Source organism: Canis aureus, chromosome 16, assembly GCF_053574225.1.
Source record: "Canis aureus isolate CA01 chromosome 16, VMU_Caureus_v.1.0, whole genome shotgun sequence".
Lineage (NCBI taxonomy): Eukaryota > Metazoa > Chordata > Mammalia > Carnivora > Canidae > Canis > Canis aureus.
In genome coordinates this window covers 47,436,943-47,463,574 of record NC_135626.1, presented here as the reverse complement: position 1 = coordinate 47,463,574, position 26,632 = coordinate 47,436,943, and the positions used below count along the sequence as shown (strand labels likewise).

The 26,632-nt window shown below is 41.5% G+C and overlaps 1 protein-coding gene and 1 pseudogene across 1 annotated transcript in view; one reads left to right on the top strand and one right to left on the bottom strand.

Moving 5' to 3' along the window:
- PITPNC1 (phosphatidylinositol transfer protein cytoplasmic 1) overlaps window positions 1–26,632 on the bottom strand; it is a 255,931-nt gene that overhangs the window by 146,910 nt on the left and 82,389 nt on the right. The window lies entirely within an intron of this gene.
- On the top strand, window positions 24,748–25,846 carry LOC144286806 (ELAV-like protein 1 pseudogene; annotated as a pseudogene).

The window sequence follows — 26,632 nt, the reverse complement described above, 5'->3', positions numbered from 1 at the left end:
TATGACTTTGACTATTCTATTCATATAAGTAGAATCCTACAAGGTGCCTGGGTCGCTCAGTCGGTTAAGCATCTGCCTTGGGCTCAGATCATGATCCCGAGGTTCTGGGATCGAGTTCTGGGGCAGCCCCCCTGCCCAGTGAGGAGTATGCTTCTCCCTCTAACCCCTTTCCCTCTGCTTGTGATCTCTCTCTCAAATAAGTAAAATCTTAAAATTTTAGGTAGAATCACACAGTATTTGTCCTTCGGTGTCTTTTGTGAGGACATTCAAGTTTCAAGCTTGAGTTAACTGGTAGGATGGGGAAATGGAGACTATCCTCAAGGTCTAGATAGAGAAGAGGAAGGAGTGGACTCTGGAAGAAAGACAGATGTTTCTGGAAAGCTGGAGAGTCAGAGGGCAGATAAAGGTGAACTGGACATAATTAAACACATACTGGTTTGGAGCCAAGGAAAGAGATCCAGGCTGGAGCTCCAGATTGAAACTGAGAGCATTCCGCACATCAGTAGGGCCACGGAATAATGGGGTTGGGCCGCAGCATTCAGGAGGACCCAACAACTACGGTAGGAGAAACATGAGAACCCAGAAAGATGTCTGGAAAAGGATCAGCTAGAGGAACAGAAAAGAAACGAGAAGCACACCTCCCAAGTGTTTCCCCGCCTCTGATCCTTAGGCTTCCTTCCATTCACCCTATCAGTCACTCCTTCCAGAACCACTTGTCTAACACACAGACCTACCCCTGATCTGTTTCTCTCACCCCAAATCTAAAACCTTTAAGGATTTTCCCCAGTCTTCAGAGCAAAATTGGCACTCCTTACTAAAATTTCCAATGTTCCCCCTAACTCAGCCCTGATGCTCTTCTTACTCACCCCACCTGGCCCAGCCACCCGGCTCATTTGCTGTGACTGCACATTTTCTTAACGAGACTCTTCTGCTTGGAGGAACGTGTTATTCTTTCTGACTATTCACTTACTAAAACTTGATCTCTCTTCAAGGACCAGCTTTGATCCCACCTTTCTTGAAAGGTCAAAGGTGCCCATTCCCTATAATTCTATAGAACAGGCATATGTTCTTAAAAATCAAGCCAGCAAAATCATACTATTACCTGATTATAAAAAAATCATTTTTTTATGATAGAAAAATTAGAATATGGAAAAGATTTGGGTTTGGGGTTTTGGCTTTTTTTTTCTTTTTACTCATCTAGAAATAATATTAACATTTAGGTACATATTCTTTTCAGTATTTCAAAAAAGATGTTCGATAAATTGGAAATTATACTAAATATATCATTTTGTAAAGTGCTTTTTTAATACTGATGATATTATTAGCATTTTCTGTATCCTTAAATATTCTTCAAAACTAATTTTTTTAATGATTTATTTGTGGGCAGCCTGGGTGGCTCAGTGGTCTGGTGCTGCCTTCCACCCAGGGTGTGATCCTGGAGACCTGGGATCGAGTCCCTTGTTGGGCTCCCTGCATGGAGCCTGCTTCTCCCTCTGCCTGTGTCTCTGCCTTGCTCTCTCTCTCTCTCTCATGAATAAATAAATAAAATCTTAAAAAAAAAAAAAAAGATTTTTGGGATTTTTTTTGGGGGGGGGGGCAGCAGGGGCAAAGGGAAAAGAAGAGAGAAACCCTAAGCAAACTGTTCTAAGCACAGAGCCTGACGCAGGACTTGATCTCACACGTAGAGCCCAGGACGTGAGCCAAAACCAAGAGTCAGACACTTGACCAACTGTGCCATCCAGGCGCCCATCTTCAAAATTTATTAATGGTTGCATAAGATATCCCCTTGTATGAGTATAATTTAATCAATGTCCAATTACTGAATAAGAATTTTAAAAATTTTCATTTACTCAAGTACATTTCACCTAGTAAGTATTCAGAAGATGTTTGTTGAATTGAATTTTTATTATCAGTACAAGACAATATCAATAGCCAAGTCCTGTTCTGAATTGACTTTATCATTCAAATAAGAAATAAGTGATTTAAGTGGAAAAAAATTTGTATTCGGCTTGTGTGCTAACACATATTTTCAGAATTTGTAAGCTTTAGTCCTAAGACCAAATTAAATCTTTTCTAAGATTTTATTTATCTATTTGAGAAAGTGAGCAAGGGGAAGAGAGAGAGAGAGTGAGAGAGAGAGAGTACAAACAGTGGAGGAGCAGAGGGAGAAATGGACTCCCCACTGAGCAGGAGCCCAATGTGGGACTTGATCCCAGGACTCTGAGATCACTACCTGAGCCAGAGGCAGATGCTTAACTGACTGAGCCACCCAGGCACCCCTAAAATCCAATTAAATCTCTGAAAACTACTGCTTTCCCCAGCCCAGGAGGATCACCCCCATCTTCTCCAAAGACCAAAATCCATGGTGAAAGCAGTGGTTTGGAAAAAATAGAATGGAGACTCTTAACTATAGAGAACAAACTGAGGATTGATGAGGGAGGTGGGGTGGGGGGGATATTCTAAATGGATGATGGGCATTAAGGAGAGTACTTGTGATGAGCACTGGTGTTATATGTGAGTGATGACTCACTAAATTCTATTCCTGAAACCAATACTACACTCTATGCTAAGTAACTAGAATTTAAATAAAAACTTGAAGCCAGAAGAAGAAGAAGAAGACGACGATGACGACGACGATGACGATGAAGAAGCAGAAGCAGAAGAAGAAGAAGAAAGAAGAAGAAGAAGAAGAAGAAGAAGAAGAAGAAGAAGAAGAAGAAGAAACAAAGAACATCTTAAATCTATAAGGAGATTGTATATTCAGGAAACTCCTACAGATCTTTAGCATCATCTAATCTGAATATCTGTGTAAAGGCCTATGTCACTTTTTTCTTGCTCCTCTTTTCTTCAGTATTTTCTCTTCACATTAAAATATATTGAAATTTTCCCATTTGGTACAAGCCAGTTAAATATGATTTATGTATTTGCCCACAATAAAGTGAACTTTCAGTATCACTAATTAATATCCACCTGGCACACAGTTTATTCTCCAAGCAAGATGATTTGAGGGAAGAAGGAGATAGTGGAAAAAAACATAAAGGGATTGAGATGGGAGGTCATGATCTCAGTACCGGTGAGGGCAGGAAAGGGGCTCCAAGGGTGGACTTATGACAGAGGATCAACCACTAGACAAAGCATGCAGCCTAATAGGCCATGATGGCAAGCACCAGTGTGATTTGCATAATGAAGTAGAAGCTAGCGTTGCTGGCCAGAGGCAAAAAAAAAAAAAAAAAAAATCAAATGAATTTTGGGAGGAAAAGAGAGTGATTCCAAAATTTTATGGAATATGACCCAGCTGCTGTATATTTTGAAGGGCTCTGCCTCCCCCCAACAAACCCTACAGTTGTTCCCAAGAACAAATACTTGAAGATATCTTCTAGATGTCTAAGAGGTATAAAAATTAAGAGCTCAAGGGACTCCTGGATGGTTCTATCGGTTAGGTGCCCAACTTGAGTTTGGCCCAGATCATGATTTCAGGGTCATGAAATTAATTCCCCTGTCATCCCCTGTCGGGCTCCAAGCTCAGCAGGGAATCTGCTTAAGATTCTCCCTCTCTTTCTCTATCCCTCTCCCCCCACTCATTCTCTCTAAAATAAATAAATGAATAAATGAATAAAATATTTTTAAAAATTAAGAGCTCAAGATAGGGTAAGTCAAAGTATAAAAGATCTAGCATTATACATTGAATAATCACTGCAGGGCACCTGGGTGGCTCAGTTGGTTTAGCACTGAGCTCTTGGTTTCCCCTCAAGTCATGATCTCAGGGTCCTGGGATCGAGCCCAGGGCTCTGCACTCAGTGTAGTCTGCTTGTCCCTCTCCCTCCCCCTCTGCTCCTTCCTGCTCATGCACACACTCTGTCTCAGAAAGAAAGAAAGAAAGAAAGAAAGAAAGAAAGAAAGAAAGAAAGAAAGTCTTTTTAAAAATCACTGCAAATATGATATAATACTGGTTGACCATTTAAAAACTTAAACATAATATACAATGCGAAAAAGCATGACTAGCACTCTGAGTTCCACATATTATTACAGGTGGAGGTGGCATGCAAGTTCATGAAAGGGGACTGAGAGTAGAGATACAAAGTTATGGCTTCAAGTACTGATTATCTTGACCTTGATAATCCAAAAAGGGAAAGGTTGAGGAATGCTCTTAAAAAACCTAAAGGTAGGAACCAGAATTAACAACAGGACATGAATTTGCAAATTGCTAGAGAAGATAAAGCGCATAGAGAAAGCAGTAGACATTAAAAGAAAAATATAAAAATAGAGATAAAATGGATGAAATGAGATTGTACCATTTGTTGTAATAATAAATAGAAGTCACACTTCCATATTAAGAGGAAATGACTTTCATATGGGCTTGTAAAAGAAAGCCCAGTGACTTTCTGCTTACAAGAGACAGAACTAAAACGAGAAGAGACAAAAGTGGTCACATTAAAAGGATGATCAAAGATTTAGCATACAACAAACAAAGAAGTGCCTTTAATTCATGATAATAGAAGCCATATTTTCTTTTTTATGTACTCATGCAACACTTATAAAAATTAACCATGTCATAAACCAACATAAAAACCTAAATAAATTCCAAGCACAAACTACACAGGACTCATTGTCACACCCTCCTTCGCCTCCAAAATACTCCACTAAAAATATCAGAAGTCTAAATCAAACCCCAACACTTGGAAATTTAAAAGAACTTTTCAATAGTTTTCGGACACAGTGGAAATTGAAACAATAGTTAAATGCAATTAAAAATTAGGAAATAATGATAGGAGCACTACATTTTAAATCTTAGGTGACAAAGGCAAAGCTGTGTTCAGAGACAAGATAAGCAGATGGGAACATGCATATTATATAACTTGGAGGCTTAAAGCAACCTAAATCCAAAAACAGATGCCATTTAAATATTATAAGTACACATAAACCTACAGAGAGAGAGAGAGAGAGAGAGGGAGGGAGAGAGAAAGGGATGGAGGGAGGGAGGGAGAGAGAGAGAGAAGACTCTCAAAAATATTATGAATAGTAATCTCGGGGTTATGGAATTTCTATTTTCTTCCGAATTTCCTAAATAGTCTCAATGAGCATGTAGCACTTTTATAATTAGAATGAGATTAAACAAAAGCACAACAAAACATAATTTACAGTCATAAGGAAAGGAACAAAACAAAACAAAACACCATCTTGCCAAAATGATCAAGGCAATTAAAATTCTCTCCTTTGCTTTGACTCTTAAGCTCTAGCCTGATGATGGTATTACAAGCCTGTTTTTATTATATTTCAGCACAGTTCTGTCCTCTGGTCTTCTGCCTGGAAGTCAGGTACAACACACTGGCTGACAAGTTCTAACCAATGTTGTCTCCTTTGGGGGAAATCAAGCATCCAGACAGGTGAGCCACCAAGGGTGGCATGGTGAGAGCCATGTTTTAAAATGAACAGTCTCATGTGGCAGCACTCACATTCTAGAATCGGTGGGGAAAAAAACAGAAGAGCTGAAGAGAATTCCCCTTGTGGCTGTGGTTATGTGTTGTTTTGGTTTTTTGTGTTTTAAAAACAAATAGGTGGAAGATAATATAAAAAAATAGTATAAATTCATATTTCTTCATTTTTGTCTCAACTGATTTAAAAAAGCAATAGTACAAAACAATATGTATATAATTGTATTGTTGGCCCCATATGTATAGAAATGTAACACATTTGACAAGAACATATTCATCAAATGAAATATTTGACAATTTGCCACCAAGGAGGTCAGTGTGACCAAAGGTGTTATTAGGGTAAGGAAACGGCACCAGATGGTAACTCATATTCACAGACACAAATGGAGAGAGTCAGAAATAGTAAAGAAGGTGAATACAATAAACTCTGTGAATATATACTTCCCTTTCTTCTCTCAGCTACTTCAAAAGTTTTTAAATTATACAAAGCAATAATTACAACAAAAAATTATTCAGTGTGTAACATACACAGATATGATATATATATAACAATAGTACCAAAAAGGGAAGTGAATGGACCCATAACAGGACTCAAGTTCCTATATCTCCCTGGAATTAAGTCCGTATCAATCGGATAAAGATTCTGATAAGTTATGGTGCATAGAGGAAGCCTAAGAGCAACTTCTAAGAAAAAAACTTTCTTAAAAGTTTTAAAAATCTTTAAAATAGTGGAAATGCTACACTAGAAAATATTCACATAATGCAAAAGAATGCAGTAAACTGAAATCAGAGCAACAAAGACACAAGATGTAGAAAGCAAGATGTAACACAGCAGTTATAAATCCAACTATAATAATATTACATGTGAGTTGATAAACCAAACCAATTATTTTTTTTTTTTTTTTTTCCAAACCAATTAAAAAGCAGAAATGACCAAGCTTGACTGAAAAACAAGATCCAACTATATGCTGCCTATAAAAGAGTTTATTTATTTATTTTTTTCCTTTAAGATTTTATTTATTCATTCATAGAGACACAGAGAGAGAGAAAGAGAGAGAGAGAGAGGCAGGAACACAGGCAGAGGGAGGAGCAGGCTCCATGCAGAGAGCCTGTCGTGGGACTTGATCCAGGGTCTCCAGGATCACGCCCTGGGCTGCAGGCAGCTCTAAACCGCTGCGCCACCGGGACTGCCCTATAAAAGAGTTTAAATTCAAAGTTACAAATAGGTTTAAGTGAGGGGGAAAATGTGCAAATAATAACCATAAAAAGCTGGAATAACTATACTAATGTCAGACACAGTAGACTTTAAAACAAAAAATGTTGGGGCACCTGGGTGGCTGAGTCGGTTAAGCATCTGTCTTTGGCTTGGGTCATGATCTAGGGTCCTGGGGTGGAGCCCCACATTGCGCTCCATATCCAGCAGGTAGTCTGCTTCTCCCTGTGCTCCTCTCTTGCTTGTTCTGTCTCTCTCTCTCTCTCTCTCTCTCTCTCTCTCAAATAAATAAATAAAAACTTAAAAAATAAAACAAAAAAATGTTATCAGAAATAAGAGACATTTTATAATGAAAAAGAGCCAACCTATCAGGAAAATACAAGTATAAACATAGTATGCACCTAACAGAGCCCTGAAATACATAAAGCAAAAACTGATTTCAACATTCCGCTTTCAATAATGGATGGAACAGCTAGGCAATAGATCAACATGAAAACAAAAGCCTTGAACAGCACTATAAACCAACCAGACCTAACATATCTATAGAACAGTCCACACAACAGCAGAATATATTCTATTCAGTGCACACGGAGCAGTCTCCAGGATAGACCATATGCTAGACCATAAAACAAACTTCAATAAATTTAAAAGGCCTGAACTCATACAAAGCATGCTCTCCGACAACACAGAATGAAATTAGGAATTTGAGAAATTCACAAATATGCGGAAATTAACACACTCTTAAATAACTAATGGGTCAAAGAAGAAATCACAAGGGGAATTAGTAAATACTATTTTGTTTTGTTTTGTTTTGTTTTGTTAAGTAGACTCTACTCCCAGTGTGGAGCCCAACATGGGGCTTGAACTCCCAACCCTGAGATCCAGACCGGAATGGAGATCAAGAGTCAGATGCCTAACTACTTAACCGACTGAGCCACCCAGGCGACAAGTAAATACTTTTCAATAAATAAAAATTAAGACACAGCATATCAGAATTTAAGGAATAAAGCTAAAACAGGTGTAAAGAAAAATAGATAGCTGTAAATGAATTTAGTGAAAAAGAAGAAAGATCTCGAATCAATGGCCTAACCTTCCACTTGAAGACACTGAGAGAGGAGTGAACTAAACCCAGAGCAAGCTGAAAGAAGGAAATAATAAAGATCAGAGTCAAAATTAATAAAGAATAGAAAAACAACAGAAACAATGAAACCAAAAGTTGGTATTTTTGAAAGACGAACAAAATTGACAATCTTTAGTTAGATTGACCAAGAACCTAAAGAGAGAAGATTCCAATTACAAATATCATTAGCATGCTTTGTTAAAAATACATTTCCCAGGTCTTCTCTTTGGCCTCAGGGAGGAATGGGTTCTAGAAAGATCTTAGCCATCTCCTTCTAGCTTTTCAGCAGAAGGTTAAAAACTTGCTCTTCAAGAGTTTTGCACATTTGGCTGCCTGTTCCTGGAATAGCAAAGTAATTACTGCTCTGTGCCTTTTCAGCTTCTTTCGATGAGACTTGTTTTGTGCCTACCTGAGGAAACAAGATCTGAGTGATTTTTGTGTCGTGTTTATACAGTGTTGTCGTGTTTTCGTTTGCCTCAGACTTCAAGGTAGATACAAAAGAAAATGAAGACAACTTCTATTCAAAAGACTGGTCAAGCAGTCTCATTCCTTCAGGGAAGGATGCTCCTCAGACTCCTGGAAGATTGGAGAAAATACCAGGGCTGCAAAGAAGTTACTCAGAACGTGGGAGGGTGATTGGGCCACGTGACCCCCTTTCCCCCTTCAAGATAGACCAGCCACCAAGATTCCACTGCCAGCTCTGTGAACCAGAGTCCCTGACCTTTGTTAGACATTAGTACATTCATGTGTAAGAGGGAGAGGTTCAGTAAGCCGTACAATTTCTCCCAATTCCGGGGATCCCTGGGTGGCTCAGCGGTTTAGCGCCTGCCTTTGGCCCAGGGCGCGATCCTGGAGTCCCGGGGTCGAGTCCCACGTCGGGCTCCCAGCATGGAGCCTGCTTCTCCCTCTGCCTGTGTCTCTGCCTCTCTCTCTATGTCTATCATAAATAAATAAATAAATAAATATTAAAAAAAACTTTTCTCCCAATTCCTACTGCCCTTCACCCAGGTCTCCATGTGGGAAGTCCAGGAGTCAGCATTCTTAATGCCTCCCTGCCCAACCCTACCCCCACCCCAGCACATCCTGTGGATTGATGTCTCACTAACTCTCACCTCCACTGACTCCTCTCCATCCCACAGCTGTCACCCTGGGCTAAGATACAACCACATTCCTCTGGACCCTGTAAGAGCTCCCAAAGAGGTATGCCCGAATCCATGCTTGTCCCTCGGTTCCCTTCTCACTGCAAATCTGTTGTCGTCACTTCCCTAGACAATCCTTTCAATCCTCTTGGATTAAAGCCCTAGTCTTCAACATGGCACACGGTGGATGCCCTGACTAGCTGGACACTTCCTCCTTCAGCTCAGGCCTGTGCCCACCTCTCCTTTAGAGTTTTGTGCCTGAGACAATGAACTCCCCTCCTCCAAGGAGCCTTTTTGCTTACAATTCTCTCAACCTCCTTCCCTTTGCCCAATTGACATCAGCCTATCAGGCTCGCTCAAATTTCCCCAGACACCTTCCCTGAGCACCCAAGACTAGATCCAATCTCTCTTTCAGAGCCTCTGAATAATGCCTTGTCCTTTCCTTCATGAGGAAGGGTTAAGGTGAGGCCAGGAATGACAGATGCCACTACCCATGGCAGCCATCACTCACAGGCAACAGTAGAAATGCCACCTGGAATCCTCTTCAGCACAGCATTCCAAGCAGCCACTATAGATTCATCTGACTGACAATTTTATGTTTTTCTGCTTTTGTACTTGGACCAACCTATTCCTTAAATCTTTAATATCCTAAATTTTTCCATCCTCCTTAAGTAGCTTGCATTGTTACTCTCCAAAACTGCTTTCATACATCTAAACCAAATTTGCATTACAATCTACATCCATTTCCTGGAAATGACTGTGCTTTACTAAAAACCCAGAGAGCTGAGAACAGCCTAGTGACCTTAAAAAAAAAAAAAGAAAGAAAGAAAAAATACAAGTAAATCCTAAAACACCAATCGCAACTTGATGAAAGAAGAGAAGAAAAACACTAAGAAATAATTCATAAGCTTATAGTACCACTATGGAAATAGGATTGTTTACTTAATCCCAAACTTTCATTTGACTGCTCTGTTAGTCCAACACAATGTTTCCAGAGTGCTGAATGCTACGGTACATCTAATGTGCTTCAATTACAACATTAATGGCTAATGTTTCCCGAACAAATTTATTATGTACCAAAGATTGTCAAACAGCTTTCCACACACTAACACATTTATTCCTCAGTAATAATGCTAAGAAGTGGGTGCAATTATGATTCCCCCATTGTATGGATGAGGCAGCTGAGGCATGGACACGTAGCAGACAAGAACAGATATTCAGGCATGACAGGATTCAGAAAGTTTAGCACTCCCATACCTTTTCTTATGTCTAAGTTCCAAAAGGGATACCCATTCAGAAGCCTCCAATATGAGGGAATAGAGCAAAACAGAGAAAGATAAGCTATTCAAGAACATGCTGAGCCACAGTAGAGAAAGGGAGCGGATGGTGTCTGGTGGAGTGGGACAAGACGATTGTGACTCTAAGAAGTTAGGGAACGTTAATTGCATTAGATGATGAAAAAACATTATTTTTTGTTCATATAAAAAGAGAAAGGTAAGTAGTAACTCCAGGAAAACAAAAAAGCTATAATTGACACCAAAGAAAACAGGGCAACTCTATTAAGAGGGTAAATTTATGCTACGTGTTTTTTTCTTTTTCTTTTTCTTTTTTTTTTTTTTTAAGATTTTGTTTATTTATTCATTCATGAGAGACAGAGAGAGAGAGGCAAAGAGAGAGGCAGAGACACAGGCAGAGGGAGAAGCAGGCTCCATGCAAGGAGTTCAATGTGGGACTCGATCCCGGTCTCCAGGATCAGAGTGCTAAACTGCTGAGCCACCGGGCTGCCCTTTTTCTTTCTTTTTTTTTTTTTAACCATAGTTTAAAAACATGAAGAAATGAGAGTAAGAAGAATATGCTGGGCTGAAGGGGGCATGTCTGTTAGTGGGGAAATAACCCAGTACCAACCAGGGGGGCAGACCATGAATGAGAAAGCTCACCTTTAAGAGAACTTGCCATCTTAGAAAAAAATCCCTCTGGCAGCAGTAAGTAAAACAGAGATAGTTTCCCAAGTCTTTCTCCATCTCTGGAAGATAAGTTTCTTGAGGGGATGGGTCTTGTCTCTGGTATTAGAGAAGCCAGAGTTGCCAGATTCAACAAATAAAAATCTAGTACACCCAGTTAACTCTTTCAGATAAACAATGAATGAGGGCACCTGGGTGGCTCAGTCAGTTGAGCATCTGCCTTCAGGTCAGATCATGATCCCAGGGTCCTGGAATAGAGCCCCACATCAGGCTCCCTGTTCAACGGGGAGTCTGCTTCTCCTTCTCTCTCTGCCCTCCCCCCACTCATGCTCTCTTTCTCTCTCTCTCTCAAATAAATAAATAAAACTTTTTTAAAAAGAAAACAATGAATGATTTTTTTTTTCTGGATAAGTATGTCCCAAATATTTCATGGGACTTACTTATACTAAAAAAAATTATTCATTGCTTATGTGAAACTCAAATTTAACTGCATATTCTATATTTTATCTGACAACTTTATAGATATCCAGTAAATATGGTGGAAGAGAAGGAAATAAAAGTAACTGAGGAAAACAAACAAACCCAGCATTCAAGAGATGAGATAAAACCACTAGACATTCCTTATTAAGTTCACAAAGTTATCTTTATTAAACAACCCTGTCTCCTGCTGGAAGCATGTGCTGTTAAACAGAGTCAAGGGGAGCCATCCACAAGTCATGTCATCAGGTATTCAAGGCCAAGGTTCTGCTCAAGGTTCCCCCCCATCTACCATTACCACCATCACCAACCCAACCATCACTTGTCCCCAACCAAAGCACAGAGAAAGTGAAGTGAGATTGCCACCATACCGTTTAAGTTACTGTGTAGGCATAACACCAGCAAAAAATATAGTGTCCTCACTTGTTTGCTGAGTGAAGCTGAGCAAATAATCAAATACTCAGACTTTTCTGGAAAAGATCCCATTCACAGTAGCAACCCAAACCGTAAAATCCTTGGTCTACATTTAACAACAACAACAAAACATGTCCAAGGCCTATTTGAAGAGAGAAATAAAATTTTATTGAAAAACATTAAAAATAAAGAGCTGGAATAAGTGAAGAAACTTAGAGGGGAATTATATTCTTATATAGAGTCAGAGTCTAAATTTACTGTACAAAAAACCAGAGGAGAATATTTTTGTAGTCTTAGAATATAGAAAGCATTTCAAAGGAAGACATGAAATCCAGGAGCCAAAGAGAGAAGACTGATGGATTGACTATGAAGCAATTTTAAATTCCTCTACAATAAAAGACATACTCACGGGGTGCCTGGATGGCTCAGTCAGTTAAGCATCTGACTCTTGATTTCAGCTCAGGTCATGATCTCAGGGTTGAGAGATCAAGCCCTGTGATGGGCTTTGAGCTAGGCATGGAAACTGCTTAAGATTCCCTCTCTCCCTCTCTCTCTACTCCTCCCCAACCCTCACTCCCATGGTCACTTGTGTACACTCTCTCTCTCTCTCTCTCTCTCTCTCAAAAATAAATAAAAACAGAAGACACACATAAGCAGTAACAATAGTCTGGGAGAAAATATTTATAACCTGATACTGAAGATTAACGGTCCTAATATGTAAAGAGTTCCTTATATCAATTGAAAGGATAAACAACCTGATTAAAAAAAAAAAAAAAAAACAGTGAGTGAAAGATATGAGGAGGCAAGTTACTAAAGAGGATATACACACGGATAATCGACATAAGATGCTCAACCTTATTAGGTATCAGGGAAATGCAAATTAAATCATCTCTGACATTTTTAGCCAATAGACTAGCAAAAATTAAAAAGAAATATGAAATGGCACTGGCAAAATGTGGAGAATCAGGTACTTTTCCACTGTTGGTAGGACCATAAAATGGTATGGCTTTGGAAAGGCAGGATGGTCTATCAAAAATTAAGACATGGGTATTTTGGACCAGTAATTCCTCTTTAGGGATCCATCCTGGGAAAAAACACACACGTATGCATGGAGACATAAACAAGCAAACAAACAAGTTTACAGAGACAGAGATTTATCTTATTTGTAACAGCAAAAATGGCAACCTCCTAAATGCCCATCATTATGGGAATCATTACATTTTTATTCATCTATTTAATGAGCTGATGTTCAAAAGAGTGCAGTAGACATAAATGTACCTGCAGAGAGACCCCCATTATAAATTAAGTTTTAAAAAAAAAAAAAAAACCAAGTTTGTAATAATGTGTCTTGTGTGGACATGTCTACTTTTAAAAAAACAGCTATATATGTTTTCATCTTACGTTTGCAAATGTACAGAGGAAGATCTGAAAAAAATGTACATTTTTTACCGTGGTGAGCTCTGCAGAGAGAGGCAGAATTAAGATTGTTGAAAATTATTGCCGGGATCCCTGAGTGGCGCAGCGGTTTGGCGCCTGCCTTTGGCCCAGGGCGCGATCCTGGTGACCCGGGATCGAGTCCCACATCGGGCTCCCGGTGCATGGAGCCTGCTTCTCCCTCTGCCTGTGTCTCTGCCTCTCTCTCTCTCTGGGACTATCATAAATGAATAAAAATTTAAAAAAAAATAAAAATAAAAATTTAAAAAAGAACCATCTTATGAAAATTATTGCCTTAATCTTCTGTATTCGAAACAGAAATAATTCTCCTAACCTTCTGTGGTAACATTAACTCTTTCAAAAACCATGAATGAGTCTAGGTTAAAACCATTCCAGAGGCCTGAGAGAACTGAAACCATGCATCCTAGAACTAATTGCACCCCACACTCTCCGGAGGGCTCCACCAGAGGCTAACAGTGAGTATTTCCATGCAAAAGGCAATTCGAATTCACGGCTATCTGCAGACCAAATAATTTCACAGTAAATGCAGGCAGAATGGGATTCAATTACCCCCTCACATAGACTCGACCCAACTTGATTTTTACAGAGGAAGTAATAACCTTTACAGGACTCAAAGAGAGCCACGGATATCTTTGGAACAAGTTAAAAAGCTGCACATGTGGGGTGCCTGGGTGGCTCAGTTGGTTAAGCATCTGCCTTCGGCTCAGATCATGATCCCAGGGTCCTGGGATCAAGTCCTGCATTAGGCTCCCCGCTCTGCGGGGAGCCTGCCTCTCCCTCTCCCTCTGCCTGCCACTCCTCCTGCTTGTGCTCTCTCTGCAAAATAAATAAAATCTTTAAAAAATAAATAAATAAAAAGCTATTTGCTTATGTTGCTAGAAAACTGAAAATATTTCTCATGTAACTTACAAGGGGGAATTACCGCATGCAAGAAGCTGACGTTAAAGAGGAGGAAATGGAGAAGAAAAATAACAGGGAAGGGGAAATGTCTCCTTCCAGAAAGTGTTTGTTGGAAGGGGTGGGTGGCATTTTGAAATTTTGATCTTTTTCCCCCTCCCCCAATCCAAGTTGTGCTCTCTGGCATTTTCCCCATAAGGACACGTATTCTACTTGGCACGACTCCAAAAAGTGTTGGCTATCATTCCTGCAACATTTTCTTTTCTCAAAATTCAACTCCCAGCAGCACCAAAAATTCATTTGTATTTCAGAATTTCCAAAATCCTAAGCATCAGGGATGGGAAAAAAAAAATCAAATAAAAGATGGTCTTAAATATAAACTGCCCCATATCCAAAGACATTTGTTTTGAAAGGGTACCTTTTTTTTTTTTTTTAAGATTTTATTTATTTATTCATGAGAGACACACACACAGAATGAGAGAGAGAGGCAAAGACACAGGCAGAGCCTGATGTGGGGACTCGATCCCGGGTCTCCAGGACCATGCCCTGGGCCAAAGGCAGTCACTAAACCACTGAGCCACCAAGGGATCCCCCGAAAGGGTACCATTTAAAAGCTGGTTCTACATCTTCAGTTTAAAAAACAAACTTCTCTATGTTAATGTCACCGTGACAACGTAAGGGAACTAGCTACAGATCTCTCCCTGGGAGCCACTATTCAGGTTAAGTCAGTAGCTGTATCACTTGGGGACTGGCCAGTTCTACTGAGACAGCGAAGAACCCCAAGATCTGCATAGCTCAAAACTGCCAAAGTTTACTTCTCGCTCAGGCAAGGCAACAGGGGTGCTCTGATGCTCCTAGACCTCTGATCACCATCTGGGACTTTGTGGTCACCACACAAAAAGGGAAGAGAGAACTCTGGAGAGCCCATGACCAGCAAGCAAATGCTGAGTGTAGTAGTATGTTGTTCTCCCTACAACCTGGCCAGAACTTGCCACACACATGGTCTCATCCAGCCACAGAGGACCAGGAGCGCCATTCTCTCGTGTGCCCAGAATAAGGGAGAAATACAAGTATTTGAAAAGCAGGCAGCAAACAATAACCAACAGGTTTTTGAAACCACTAGAAATGAGACTATAACATAGGCTGGGTTTTTTAAATGTGATTTTTATTGTCGGAATGGCAGGACTACTCTGGAATTCCCTCTGGCAGGACATACTCAGATGACAGTGTTAAGAAACACTTTTAACTCCGTCAGAGAGTTAAAGTTTAAGTTTGCAGCCCAAATTCAGAAGCCATTCTATCTTCCATGAGCATTTCCTGAGGCCTAGGAAGTAAAAAATAAACTTCCGATATTTTAATTTTTGATTGACTAATATGACTAATCATTAGGGTCCACTGCACTAGTGAGGGCATCAGCTTTTACCTTTTTCTATGTTACCTCATTATTTTGGCATAACAAGATGCCAAGCAAGAGAAATGTCTAGCTCTTCAGGTGATCTGAAATAATCTGAGCCAAAATCTGGACTCAGCCACCAATTTTTTTTTAAAAATCAGAAGTGTGACTTGCCAGTTCAATTAAATGTCTAAATGAGAAGTAGGCAGCTGTCATCTAAGACAGCATTTTGGTTTTCTTTTCTTTTTTTAAAAAAAGATTTTATGTATGTATGTACGTATGTATATATGTATGTATGTATATATTTGAGAGAGAGAGAGCACAAGCCAGGGGAGAGGGAAAGAATCTCAAGCAGACTCCATGCTGACCGTGGACCCCATATGGGGCTAGATCTCCTGATCTTGAGGCCATGACCCGAGCCAAAACCAAGAGTCAGACTCCCAGCTGACTGAGTCACCCAGACGCCCCAGCATTCTGGCTTTCTCAAAGCAGAGTTCATATTGTCTCATATGTAGTTACAATCTGCTAACCTGCATTCAATTCTTCATCAAGCATGTGATGTACTATTGCCAAATTCACTGGTCAAGCCAATGAGAATGTGCTCCTCATTCTAGAGCTGAGTAGATTTTCCCCTCATGCTGCAAGAACTCTGTTGATATATGTCATAGATTGTTTTGCCTTTTTTCATTTGTCTTGACCAGCTCAATGACATGACCAGCTAGCTAGTTGTCCAAGTAGATCACTGGGAGTGGAATTCAAGATCACAGATTTGATTCTGACATTGGCTCATGCTTCATGTAGTCACCCTAAGAAGCAGACACTGAGAAAAGAACTCAAATGCAAGCCATTTATTTGGGAGGTGAAGGAAATGGGGAAGTGATACAGGGAAGGAGAAACAGGCATGTTTCAGGCTGATTACCAGTCCGGCCAACTGAGCTTAATCCCACTTGTGAAACCTGCAGAACCCATGTAGGCACACCCTTTAGACTCACGTTGCCTGGCAGGTGAGGGGGCTAGGGTATTTATACACCAGTTTTTTTCAGTCATTGGTTGGACTGCTTCCAGGAAGCATAGTTCATGTGCAGCAAGGTGACCTATAGGTCAGAAAAATCCTCAAGCAAAGAAATGCAGTTACTGGAAGTCAAAAGTTAGGCCAGTGTGCATAGCAGTGGTGAGGATGAAGGAATATAGCCAGGGCACTAACATTTGCTATAGTTATTAACTCATCTGATAATGGCCACCAACTCTGAGTCTAACCGTTCAGATGAAAGCCTTGCTATTGGTCACTAGAAGAATCAGCATTGTAGTGGTTTAAATAGCAGAGGCTAAAGATAGTTATTTTTAATATACTTAGGACTAGTAAAACTAATAGCAAACCAAAAAGAAAAGACTGGAATTCACAAAACTATAGTTGTATATCAAAAGCAACATGTCCCAGGGCACCTGGGTAGTTTGATCAGTTGAGAATCCAACTCTTGGTTTCAGCTTGGGTCATGATCTTGGAGTCATGGGATCAAGCCCCACATTGGGCTCTGCACCCAGTGTGGTATCTAGTTCAGGTTCTCTCTCCTTCTGCCCCTCCCTCTTGATCTCTTTCTTTCTCTCAAATAAATAAATAAAATCTTACCCCCACACACAAAAAGTCAACATTTCCCAAGATGAAAAAAGGGTTCCCAGACCAAAAAAGCTTGGGAACACTCCCTCCCCACTCCATCATGTCACCTCACTTTACTGTCTTCCCAGCTTTTATCACTACCAGAAACTACTTATCCTTTATTTAATTTACAGATTTACTTGTGCTTCATATCATTGGTGGCTTCCTAAGTTACAGTACACAGACTTGAATGCTGGAAAGGGGAGTTAAAACCGGAGCTCTTATAAGATGGCAAATATATTTCTGAGATTCATGATGGAGTATATGGCTGCTATACCATTCAACTTTTCAGTGATGGGTTAAGTTTATTTAAAATTCAGTCAGTAGTCCAGTCTCTTGGACTCCCAGAAAGTGGGGTGCTCTAACACTTGCCCAGACTGGTAATGGGTTCTTGAGACCTGGAGTACTCTTCATTGCAAATGCATGGTTCCTATCTAAGGAGGGGGACTTTGCTCCTGGAAAATCCTATGTCCAATACTTGGTTCTTACACAATATCCACATTAAAGAACTGTTATTGAATTCACTGTAGGAGTCTCCACTGAACAAAAGAATTCCAAATAGGATCAAATCTTTTAAAAATAAATTCAAAAACTGTTTGGCAGCATCTACTAAAGCTGAACACATAAATAGCCTATGACCCAACAATTCAACTCTTGAGACTATAACCAACAAAAATGTGTGCATGTCTTCACCAAAAAACACATAACAGAATCCATAATAGCACTATCCATAACAGCCCCAAACAGGAAGCTAGTCAAATGGCCCTAAAAGAAGAAGAATAAGTAAATGATAGCATATTTCTATTCATGGAACATTATACAGGAAAAAAAATCACATACACAACAATATAGACACAAATACAGTGTTGAATCAAAGAAAGTTGACACAGAAGATTATATGATTCCATTTAATTAAGTTGCAAGAACATAAAAACTATCTATGATGTTAGAAGTCAGGAAAGTGGTTATCCCCGAGGTGATGTATAGACAAGAATATGGCTTGAGGTGAGTTTCTGGGGTGTTGGTAACATTCTGTTTCTTGATCTGTGTGTTGGTTATTACTTTAATTTCCATATTAAATTACTACAAACTCGATTGCTTAACATAATAGAAATTTGTTCTCGCCCGATTCTGGAAGCCCAAAGTCAGAAATCAAGGTGTCAGCAGGGCCAGGCTCCCCCTGGCTCAAGGGGACAATCTACTTCTTGCCTTCCAGGTACTGGTGGCTCCAGCTGTTCCTTATGGCTGATTCTTCCCCTTCTCTGCCTCTGTCTGCATGTGGCCTTTCCCTCCATGTCTGTGGCTTCTCTTCTGTCTCTCTCTCTCTCCCCCACCTTTTTTTTTTAAGATTTTATTTATTTCTTCATGAGAGACACACAGAGAGAGGCAGAGACATAGGCAGAGGGAGAAGCAGGCTCCCTGCGGGGAGCCTAAAGTAGGACTCGATCCCAGGATCCTGGGATCATGACCTGAGCCAAAGGCAGACACTCAACCACTGAGCACCCAGGCGCCCCTCTTCTGTCTCTTATAAGGACACTAGCCATTGGATTGAGGGCCCACCTTCGGAATCCAGGATGATCTCATCAAGATTTTTTTTAAGACTTTATTTGAGAGAGAGAGACCACGAGCAGGGGAAGGAGCAGAAGCAGAAGCAGACTTCCCACTGAGCAGGGAGCCTGATGCAGGGCTCGATCCCAGGACCCCAAGATTACGACCTGAACCAAAGGCAGACACTTAACCAACTGAGCCACCCAGGCACCCTCGACATCTCTTACTTATTTATATCTCCAAGACCTCCTTCCAAATAAGATCATATTCACAGGTTCCTGGGGATAGCTCTTTTCCGGGGGCCACTATTCAACTCACTCACTATGGTGAAATTTTAGCCAATGATGCATGCATGCACTTTTCTAGTTGTATGTTATATATCCATACGGGATTTTTTAAAAGCCAGCTTTCTTTTATTTTTAGAAATTATTTAGAAATTATTTTAGAAACACATTTGGTGTTCACCATGAGGCATCTTGCACACGTCTAACAAAAAAGATGCTTCCTGGCATTTCATCGGCCACAGTGCCCACAGATTTTTGTGTTTTCACAACATCCCATCCCACTTCTGATCTCAGTAGAATGTACAGAAACCTCACATGTATGTTTTTATTAAGTGATTCCCCCCACCCTCTGCTGCCCAAAGTGATGACATCCTTTAACAAATTATAAGCCAGGGACCATCTGAGAGTCTGGGCTCTACACCGTGTCAGCTCGGAGAACCAGGCTGTAATTTTAGACAGATGTTAGTGGATTTAGGGACTCCTGGTGTGTGGACTTGTGCCTCCAACCCCAGATGGCAGGGAAAGAAGCCAGTGCTCCTCACCCAGATGACCCAGAAAACGTTTTTTAATGAATCGTCCAGCGTGACTCACGCTGGCTCCCACATCTGGCAGGTCTGGGTTACATCACTCACGGTCCTCAGTGTCCTACGGGTTCCTGGGAACATGCTGCCCAAAGTCAAGTGCACCAGCTGTAGCAGCCGGCTGTATTCACACGCCTCTCTGCGTCATCCTGATGGCCACACGCTATGGGGCGGTTCCAGAGAGCCAGCTCCCCCCCTCCCCAAGAGGCCTCCTCCTCTTACTTTCCCATGGGCCTCAGAAGTCACCATGGAAGTAAAATTCCATGCCTGGAGGTGTCCAGAACAGAACTGCGTTTGCTGCTTTTCTACACTAATAGCTCCTGGCACCATAACTCAACTGCATTAGCTGTGTTAATCTGGAGAGGGGGAAAAAAAACAAATAAACCTGAGCTATTCGTATCCCTTGAATAGGCTCAGAGGAGGAGAGAAATATATAAACTTTATAGAGAATAGATTTCAAAAGAATTCCCAAGAAGAAATATGATTTAGCAGCTTATGGCAACAGGCAGATGGTGGCGTGGAGGTGACAATTTTCATGGAGACAGGAGCCTCCGGCACTCTGTTCCATTGGAGCAGAGAGTCCTGCTATGTCCTCTCCATCACTTAAAAAGTCCCCAACAGTCTCTCACAATCTCCCTGGCACCACATTCCTGCTTTCTTATTAACTACATATCCTGTGAGATCTTTATTTGGTACCCTTCTATTAACTGATCAGAACTGCCCTGAAGGCTGCTTCTAGGGCACCAGAACTCCCAGCAGGACCCTGTGGGGAGGTTCTTTATCCTCTTACTCATTATTTCTAGAATATGACATAGTTCACACTTATGGAACTACAAGCATCAATCGCACCTGTTCATTCAGAGCACGTTAGAGCTGGAAGGGAGTTTTTTTTTTTTTTTTTTTAAATAATCAATCTCATTCTTTAACAACAGGCTTGCCAATACATACTCTAATTCTGAAGACAATATTAAAACACACACACACATACACACACACAAGGGCACCTGGGTGGCTAAGTGGCTAAGCGGCTAAGTGTCTGCCTTCAGCTCAGGTCATGATCCCAGAGTTCTGGGATTGAGTTCTGCATCAGGCTCCCTGCTCTTCAGGAAACTTGCTTTTTCCTCTGCCTCTCCCTCTCTCTCTCATGAATAAATAAATTAAATCTTTAAAAAATAAAAAAATAAAGTAAAACACACACACACACACACACACACACACACACACACACACACACAGGCTGTGATCCTGACAAGTGAAATAATTCATCATCCCTGGTTAGATAATGACACACACACAGGAGCATGATCCAGGTCTCCTCATTCTTGGTTTCAAAATTACATCATGCAGCCTCATTAATTTAAAAAAACAAAAAAGTCAATTACAAGTCTTTAAAGTCTAGGCCGAGGTTTACAAATATGTGAATGTTTTCTAAAGAAATAATCAAAAAGCAGACATCAAGAGAGTGGTGAAGAAAACATTCATTTATATTCAGTCATTTCCCTGGGCGTACAGTAGACTCGCCTGCAGGCTTTCCAAGATCCCATGCCCAGGCCAGGCCTCAAACCAATGGAATCAGGATCTCTGGAGGTAGGATGTAGTTGTCAGTGACAACCAGCTGAATCCAAAGCACAGCCAGTGTGCAGCGTCATTGATTTACTGGAGGTTAGACTAAAGCAAATGCACAGACACTAAAACTATGGTTTTTCGAAAGAAGAAAAGGAGGCAGGAAGAGTCATTTGTAGGACTTAAATTTACTTTGTTAATCCCTCGGTGCTTTAGAGGGGTAGTCAGATATAGGGTCAAACCGAGAAGGTCTATGCCGGTGATCTCAGCCTAGGACAATCCCAGCTTTCCCCACCAAGCCTCTGACCACCAAGGCACATGAGCTACAGGTGAGGGGAGAAGGAAATAGAGGAGTCAGGTCCTGTCCTCTTAGGGGAGTCACACATGGTCATTATTCTTTCTTTCTTTCTTTCTTTCTTTCTTTCTTTCTTTCTTTCTTTCTTTCTTTCTTTTTCTTTCTCTCTCTCTCTCTCTCTCTCTCTTTCTTTCTTTTTTAAGTAGTCCATTACATCTGATCCAACAATTCCATTTCTGGGAACATATCCAAAAGAGTGGAAAGCAGGGACTCAAAGTGATACCTGTACAAGCCCGTGTTCACAGCAACATCATTCACAATAGCTAAAAGATTTCCATCCACCCATCAACAGATGCCTGGATAAACAAAATGCAGTAAATATGCATACGATGGACTAATATTTGGTCTGAAAAAGGAAGGGTACTCTGACGTGTGCTACAACGTGGATGAACCTTGAAGACGTCATGCTAAGTGAACTAAGCCAGTCACAAAGGACCCATACTGTAGGACCCTACTTACATAAGGTACTTAGAATAGTCAAATTCATGGAAACAGAAAGGATGGTGGTTGCTGGGGTCTGGGAAGAGGGGGAATGGAGAGCTAGTGTTTAATGGGTACAGAATTGTAGTTTGGCAGGGCGCTTGGGTGGCTCAGTTGGTTGAGCTTCCAACTCTTGATTTCAGCTCAAGTCATGATCTCAGGGTCATGAGATCGAGCCAAGTCAGACTCCATGTGGAGCCTGCTTAGGATTCTCTCTCTCCCTCTCCCTCTGTCTGTCCTCCTCTCTCTCTCTCTCTCTCAAAAAAAAAAAAAAAAAAAAAGAATTATAGTTTGGCAAGATGAAAAGACTTTTCTGGATGGATGGTAGCAATAGTAGTACAACATAAATGTACTTAATACCACTGAACTGTACGTTTAAAAATAAAGTAGCATATTTTGTTATGTGTATTTTAACACAATTTCAAAATTTTTAAAAAAGAGGAAGTCCATTGCACGTCCCACACTTACTTCTCTCTAGTGTTCATGGCAGTTACGAAGAACAAAATCCCAAAGGCAGACGTGTCATCTGTTAAACAGTGAAGCCTAAGGTCTGTGCCGAACATACCCCAGGCCCCTGGAATCTATCTGGCAGGTCTGGCTGACTCAAGGAAGAGTTATAAAGGCTCACAACTCCCCCGGGGCACATGGAGGCCCGGCTGGCAGGCCCTGCGTTTCATGTTATATAACAAACCAGGCTGCCAGCTTCCAAACACCAGGAGGTAAATTCCGATGTGCTCCACGTCTGGGATGAGCCAACTGATGATTAATTTCCAAATAACTTCATATGGAGCCTTTTCCTAATTCCCAAATACAATAATGCCCTTCTGTATTGGTTGACAAATCTTAGGCTTTCTCTTTGATGGGTTGACTCAAACGTATTTTGAAAGAAGGGCTTATCTTTCTTTTTTTTTCCTTCCTTTCTGCTCAGTATTCTAGGGGCAGAGAAAACTCTAACAAGGAGAAAATTCTTCCAGCAACTGCTCAGAGCTGCTCAGTAGTCCAAAGCTTTCAAGCGAGGGAGGTGTCGCCTTTACAGACACCACTGCAACAGATGCAGAAGGACAACATGGCAGGTCCTCTCTGGTCAGTGGTCCTAACCCATCCCCTCAGTCAGCCATCCGTGATGATCCTATACAGGGGATGACATGTGAAGATGTTTTCTAGGGGAAGTCACACAAGCCCTAGAGGCCGGTCACCAAGCACATGTTTCTGAGCTCTGGCCAGGCATCGAAATAAACCAGTGGCCCCAGAGCAACTCTCACACTTGGCCGACAAAGTCTGTCCTGATGATTCACCATCAAGCCCAAAGTTTGGCAGCTGGAAAAATGTAAACTTTCCCCTTTCTTAAGAGTTTGCAAATTAACAGTTCTGGCCGAAGCCAATCATTCAATAGAAGTTGGATTAAGTACTTAGACACCCTTCTACTAAGCTCAGAAAGATTTAGCAAAACACTCATTTGTTTCTTTGGCATAATGTTTTGCAAAATAAAATAAATTTCTCTAACTTTGAGCAATAACAGAAAAGGGGAGAGATTCTTGTCCATAGACGGAAAAGGAAATCTACCTTAAATGGTACAACTCGTGTGTGCTAAGGTCTAACCAGTGCTCATATATTTCTTCCCCCAAATAGATGTTTAGGAAAACATGCCACAATACTCTTTAATATAGAACATGCCACTTTGGGGACGCTGAAGGGTGAGAGTTTCCTGGCTCCTAATCACGACCCCCTGTTCCAAAAGCATAGACACTCTGCAGTCAACTAGAGTCCTCATTATGTATCAGGATTCAAAACGTTACCTCCCCGCCTCTCTCCACGCTTGTGTTTGCCCCATCTGATTGTCCTTGGATGGAAAGGAGAAGAATCCCTTGCTCATAGTTGCTATTCATGCTTCATGATTTCCATCCACAAGGCTCTTTGGAGTCCATGGAACTCTGGAACCATGATGTGGTCCATGGAGTCTGTGGACAGCAGTACCCCAGCTACCCCAGCAGTACCACCTTAGATTAAAGTCATTTTCTCGGGGTGCTGGGATGGCTCAGTTGATTCAGCGTCTGCCTTCAGCTCGGATCATGGTCCTGGGGTCCTGGTCCTGGGATCAAGTCCCACATCAGGCTCCCTATTCTATGAGGAGCCTACTTCTCCCTCTCCCTCTGCCTGCCGCTCCCCCTGCTTGTGCGCTCTCTCTCTCTCTCTCTCTCTCTCTCTGTCAAATAAATAAATAAAATCTTAAAAAAAAAGTCATCTTCTCATTAGGCCTTTGGGCATAGATATAAGGTTAGCAAAACTATATACTGCCATGGAGGTGGGAAAAAGGTGTGTTTCCCCACTGTTATTTCCTTAAAGGCATATGTAAGTTAAAAGCCTATCCCTTCCTTTGCCCATAAGAGAGAATTCAGCTCATAAAACCCTCCACCATCAATACAATACACAGTGAGTGTTCATTATATACATAGCCCAACACTAAGATAATATACTATATTCCAAAACACTGTCAAGATCCTGAGAAATTTTCTAGCACATTGAAACAGCAGAGTGACCATAAATTATGTAAAGGGAGAAATTTCTTAGTACATTTCAGAAAAAAATAAAATAACCTCCAGCAACAGAATTTTGTGCGTAACAACTCTCGCATGTTAAGTCTTCAGCTTCATCAATTGTGACTTCTGATATTTTATTTAATACATCTAGGAAGGATCACCAAAAGAATAATTTTAATATTTCTTCTAAATTCAATTAGAGGGAGCGGGTCGTGCGTGCTGAGGAGGAGCCGCCGCCGCCCGCCCGCCCCGGAGCAGCCCCGGGCCCGCCCGCCCGCGTCCAGATTTTTAAAAAATACAATGTCTAATGGTTATGAAGACCACATGGCCGAAGACTGCAGGGATGATATCGGGAGAACGAATTTAATTGTCAACTACGTCCCTCAGAACATGACCCAGGATGAGTTACGGAGTCTGTTCAGCAGTATTGGTGAAGTTGAATCTGCAAAACTCATTCGGGATAAAGTAGCAGGGCACAGCCTGGGCTATGGTTTCCTGAACTACGTGACTGCCAAGGACGCAGAGAGAGCAATCAACACGCTGAATGGCCTGCGGCTCCAGTCAAAAACCATTAAGGTGTCGTATGCTCGCCCGAGCTCAGAAGTCATCAAAGATGCCAACCTGTACATCAGTGGGCTCCCGCGGACCATGACCCAGAAGGACGTGGAGGATACGTTCTCTCGGTTCGGGCGAATCATCAACTCCCGGGTCCTTGTGGATCAGACCACAGGTTTGTCCAGAGGGGTTGCGTTTATCCGGTTTGACAAACGGTCGGAGGCAGAAGAGGCAATTACCAGTTTCAACGGTCATAAACCCCCAGGTTCCTCTGAGCCCATTACAGTGAAGTTTGCAGCCAACCCCAACCACAACAAAAACGTGGCACTGCTCTCCCAGCTGTACCACTCGCCTGCCAGACGGTTCGGAGGCCCTGTTCATCACCAGGCACAGAGATTCAGGTTCTCCCCTATGGGTGTAGATCACATGAGTGGGCTTTCTGGTGTCAATGTCCCAGGCAACGCGTCTTCGGGCTGGTGCATCTTCATCTACAACCTCGGGCAGGACGCCGATGAGGGGATCCTCTGGCAGATGTTTGGCCCCTTTGGGGCAGTCACCAATGTCAAAGTGATTCGCGACTTCAACACCAACAAGTGCAAAGGCTTTGGCTTTGTGACCATGACAAACTATGAAGAAGCCGCCATGGCCATAGCAAGTCTGAACGGCTACCGCCTGGGGGACAAAATCTTACAGGTTTCCTTCAAAACCAACAAGTCCCACAAATAACTCGCTCATGCTTTTTTTTTTTGTACGGAATAGATAATTAAGAGTGAAGAAGTTGAAACTTTTTTGTTAGTGTACAACTCATTTTGCGCCAATTTTCACAAGTGTTTGTCTTAGTCTAAATGAGAAGTGAAAAGGTTTTTATACTCGGGGATGCAACCGACATGTTCAAATGTTTGAAATCCCACAATGTTAGACCAATTTAAGTTTCTTAAGTTATTTCCTTTAAGGGATCCCTGGGTGGCGCAGCGGTTTAGCGCCTGCCTTTGGCCCAGGGCGCGATCCTGGAGACCCGGGATCGAATCCCACGTCAGGCTCCCGGTGCATGGAGCCTGCTTCTCCCTCTGCCTGTGTCTCTGCGCCTCTCTCTCTCTCTGTGTGTGTGTAACTATCATAAATAAATAAAAATTAAAAAAAAAAAGTTATTTCCTTTAAAATATATATTAAACAGAAATCTAAGTAGACTGCATTGACTAACCAGTCCCTCGGGACGGTGGTGAACCTGAAGCATGCTTTAACTTCTAAGACTGTCTAACACTCGTTTCATTCGGTGTCTCCACAAACTGGATAAAAAACATAAAAAACAAAAAAACAAAAAAAAAAAGACATGACCTTTTAGTTTTAGTTTTCAAACTAAAGACGTTAGACAGATGCTGAGTGTGCGTTTTCTCAACCGCTTCAACATTTTAAGCGATTTCTGCTTTGGTTGACAGGAAATTGCTTTCCCAAGCAGGTGCCGTTGCCACCTCCTGCTCACTCAGCCCCGGGGCTCTGCAGCGGTCCTGGCAGTGGCAGCAGGCCATCCGACAGGGGGGCCGCCACCGGGGAGGGGGGCCGTACGCCGGGCCATA